We start from the raw sequence: 4,920 nt of genomic DNA on the forward strand, positions 1-4,920 counted from the left end.
CACAACACAAAAAAGCTTGTGCAGCTCGCTCCAGATACAGTTTGGTAGCTGTGGCTAATTACTAGCCAACATAGTTGGTGAAAGCGATGACGTATCCCTATGCCAGCGACAAGGCATTGTGGTGCCAACTCGAAATCTGATTGGTTAAAGGAACAGTCTTATTGACGCTTGTTTAATGCAGCAGAGCCTGCAGAACTGATTGTGAAGGCCTTGAGGCAGATTTCTGACCTTGGCAACAAATGATGACTGAAATGTGATTGGTTAAATGCTTCAATATGAAAACACACATTAGGAAGCAGTTCAACCAGGGGGAAAAGCAATGAAAGGAAGCAAACAGACAATTTGGAATTATTTAATAAGTATTGATGGAAAAAATATAATATATGATTCAGATATTTCTTAGGCCAGCAGAGAAGGCCTTGAAGGCCCCGACGGCCCGCCACTGCATTTTAGACAAATATAGACATATACAATAAGTGCTTAATGTTACCATTCATTCGTCTTCCATACAGCTTATCCTCACAAGGTTCACAGGCGTCCTGGAGCCTATCCCAGACAATCACTCATGCTCACAATCTGACCGCCACTGGAATCGAACCCAGACTGCCTACAGTCCAAACAAAAATTAGGCTTAAGAACCACTACCCCAGAGGTAGGGAACCTATGGCTCGGGAGCCACATGTGGCTCTTTTGATGGGTGCATATGGCTCTTAGCTAAAATATGGAAACCGGTGGTGAGAGAGCCGAGTCCTGAACAGACCAATGGGAACGTCACGTCGGCATTGTGGTATTGATTTTTTTTTCCATTAGAGTCTTCTGCATCCATTCTCTCATTGATATTCATTGAACTTATAGATATTCATTGATTAGCAACAGCGTAAGAATCTAAGAATGTTGTCAAAAGAATTCACAGACTTTTTTTTACTTTAAAAGTGGCAAAATGAGTAAAAATGTGCGCATTTTCCTGGATTTTTTGACTTTTAAATTGTGAGTATGGCTCTCAAGGAATAACATTTGAAAATAGGAATTGTTTATGGCTCTCTCTTTCAAAAAGGTTCCCGACCCCTGCACAACCCTATCAGATGGCTTAATATTATCATTAACATTAACATTAAAATAGGACTTTTTTTTCAATAAATAGGATGAAACGGTTGTGTTATCGTGTGTAACAAGGTCAACTTTTTTTTTCAAATTATCATCACTAAAGATACAAAAAGCTACATACAAAATTAATTCATTAAACCACAGGGTGGCAGCACAAGGTCATATTAAGGGGAAAACACCTCATCTCATCTCATTTTCTGAACCACTTTATCCTCATTAGGGTTGCGGCGGGTGCTGGAGCCAATCCCAGCTGACTCCGGGCCAGAGGTGGGGGACACCCTAGCGAATCGCAGGGCACAAGGGGACGGACAACCATGCACACTCACACCCATCATACCTAGGGGCAATTTAGAGGGTCTAATCAGCATACCATGCATGTTTTTGGAATGTGGGAGGAAACCGGAGTACCCGGAGGAAACCCATGCAGGCCCGGGGAGAACATGCAAACCCCACACAGGTGGACGTAACCTGGAATTGAATTATTAAAAATGTCCTTAACCAACTGTCCTCATTTGAGGAAAGCCTGTAATATTTTTCTGACTTGATATCAAGATGTTTTCCCATTTTATGTAAATGTTTTGTAAATGTTACAAAAATCTAAAACTTATCTTGGGTTGAAGTGGGTTAAGTTCATCCATCTTTTTTATTTTTTGTAAATTGCCATATGTGAGTTGAATTTACTCTGTTTCTTTTTGTGAGGCTAAAATAATCTGCTTGCCAATGGTGATGATGTCTTCAGTCGATTATTTTATTTATTTCATATTGCATAGCAAGTTTCGGTTTGAAGGCAAATTTACAAAAATAAAGACGCCTGTTAAAATTTCTGGAGGTTTTATCCTTTACTTTTCATAGTGTAAGGAGGGAGTTATCTTATCTTTATTGCACAACAGAGCAACAAAAATACTTAAAACTATTTTAAAATCATCATATTTCATTTTCTCTTTTCTTATAAAGTAAGGTGACATAGTTACTTTCATATTTGAATAAGGAGGAAAGTAATTCATTTACTTATTTGCAGAAGTTTGAAGTTTCAAATTTGAAACCAAAAAGATGTTATAGTTATGGTGATAATTTTCTGTCTGTTGTTTTATTTTGTGTTATTATTCTACATTTTGTTTCGCTATGTTTTATTGTCTCGGAATCAAGTTTGTACCTTCTGACCACTTGAGAGAATTAAAGAATTTGCAATTAGAAGACACCAGCTTGGCTATTAATTGCAGAACACACAAATAGCATCTTCTACACTCTCCAAACCAACACACAGCCTGGCCTTCCTTGAGATTTGTGAAGTCTCATTCTCAACCAATAAATGAGCCATAACCAGGTCTTTATCGACATTGACAATTCTGATCCAATAATATGCTTTCAGAATTGTGACCCTCTAGTTCTTCATGGGAAGAGGTAATATAATGTTAAAATGAATATTATAAGGGACGGTTGGCTTCACAGTTCGCAGAACGAGCGTTCAATCCCAGCTTTGTATGTTCTCCCGTAATTGTCTGACTCATCTCCAGGGTACTCCGGATTTTTTCCACATCCCAAAAACATGCATGGTAGGTTAGTTGAATCCTTAAAATTTCCCTTAGATGTGAGTGTGTGCGTGAATGGTTGTCTGTCTATTTGTGCCCTGCGATTGGCTGGCCACCGATTCAGGGCATCCCCCGCTTGGTTTCCGTAGTTGGCTGGGATATGCTCCAGCACCCCCACTAGCCTTGTGAGGATAAGCAGTATGGAAAAATAAATACATAATATTATAAATGTATTACTAGTTGTTTTATACATAATAATTAATGGCTCACAATTTTCTGGTCTTTTTCTGCAGGCGTAAAAGAACATTGTGACAATGCCAGCCGCACGACATGAGGCGCTCTCTCTATCATCTGTTCTCATTTTCTGAACCGCTTCATCCTCACTAGGGTCACATGGGGTGCTGGAGCCTATCCCAGCTGACTTCGGGCCAGGGGCGAGGGACACCCTGAATTGGTGGCCAGCCAATCGCAGGGCACAGGGAGACAAACAACCATTCACGCTCACAGGCATACCTAGGGGGGATTTAGAGTGTCCAATCAGCCTACCATGCATGTCTTTGAAATGTGGCGGGAAACCGGAGTATCCGGAGAAAACCCACACAGGCCCGGGGAGAACATGCAAACTCCACACAAGTGGACCGACCTGGATTTGAACCCAGGTCCCCCACCAGCCGCCGGGCTGCCTGAGCTCTCTCTCCTATTGGGATACCGTATTTATTCGAGTATAACGCTCAATATTTTGTATAAAAAAAATTGAAGCAAAGTTATACACGAATCCATGTGAAACACAGCCCTCTGTCGGTGAAAACGTCACCTTCGCAGCCGTGTTGTATTTGCCAGTTACCAGTACCGGTGCGAGCTTTGGTGTGAGAAAAAAAATGTACACCAATTTTTAGTCACAAATTATGGGTGCACGTTATACGCTGCTGCGTGTTATACTCTAATAAATACGATAACTGGGAGTTAGCATATCTGATTAATACTCACTTGAAGAAAAGTTAGAAAACTTGGAGATGGGCGGCCCGGTGACGCGAGTGGTTAGCGCCTCGCCCTCGCAGCTCAGGGGTCCTGGGTTCAAATCCTGGTCACGTCCACCTGTGTGGAGTTTGCATGTTCTCCCGGGCCTGCGTGGGTTTCCTCCGGGTACTCCGGTTTCCTCCCACATTCCAAAGACATGCACGGTAGGCTAATTGGACACTCTAAATTTCTCCTAGGTATGGGTGTGAATGTGCATGGTTGTCTGTCTCCTTGTGCCCTGCGGTTGGCTGGCCACCAATTCAGGGTGTCCACCGCCTCTGGCCTGGAGTCAGCTGGGATAGGCTTCAGCACCCCCTACGACCCTAATGTGGATAAAGCGGGTCAGAAAATGAGATGAGAAATGAGAACCTGGAGATGCATTTTAGTGTCTACCTACAATTCTTTAGTTTGTGCTCTACAGACAGAACAGTTGACTTCACCATGACATTTTCTGAAGTGTTTTGTGTCAAACACAATACATTACATGATAATATAACTTGGTTTACACAATACAGGCACCAATTAAAGTCAAAATACTGCTTGGAGAAAAAAAGGCCCAGTGGTGGAGTGGTTAGCGTGTTGGCCTCACAGCTCTAATGTTCTGGGTTCAAATCCAGGTCAGTGCACCTGTGTGGAGTTTGCATGTTCTCCCTGGGCCTGCGTGGGTTACCTCTGGGTACTCCGGTTTCCTCCCACATTCCAACAACATGCACGGTAGGCTGATTGGACACTCTAAATCAGGGGTTGGGAACCTTCTTGACGAAGAGAGCCATAAACAAATCATATTTTCAAACATTATTCCTTGAGAGCCATACAATGTGAAAATTCATGAAAATGTATGCATATATTAATCATTTCACCACCTTGAAAGTAAAAAAAAAAGTCTCTGAATTCTTTTGAGAACGTTTTTTTCACTGTTGCTAATCGGAGTATCAATGAGAGTATGCACGCAGAAGAGTCTAATGAAGAAAAATTACGATTAAAAAGGCGCTAGAGATAGTGTCAGCGCCGGCGTGACACTCCCATTGGTTAGCGGAGAGCCATAAACACCATCAAAAGAGCCACATATGGCTCCCAAGCCATAGGTTCCCTACCCCTGCTCCATGGGTGTGAGCGTGCATGGTTGTCCGTCTCCTTGTGCCCTGCGATCTGCTGCCCACCGATTCAGAGTGTCACCCGATTCTGGCCCAGAGTCAGCTGGGATAGGCTCCAGCACCCCCCGCGACCCTAATGTGGATAGAGCGGTTCAGAAAATAAATGAATGAAATAG

This window comes from Stigmatopora argus, chromosome 12, assembly GCF_051989625.1.
Source record: "Stigmatopora argus isolate UIUO_Sarg chromosome 12, RoL_Sarg_1.0, whole genome shotgun sequence".
NCBI lineage: Eukaryota > Metazoa > Chordata > Actinopteri > Syngnathiformes > Syngnathidae > Stigmatopora > Stigmatopora argus.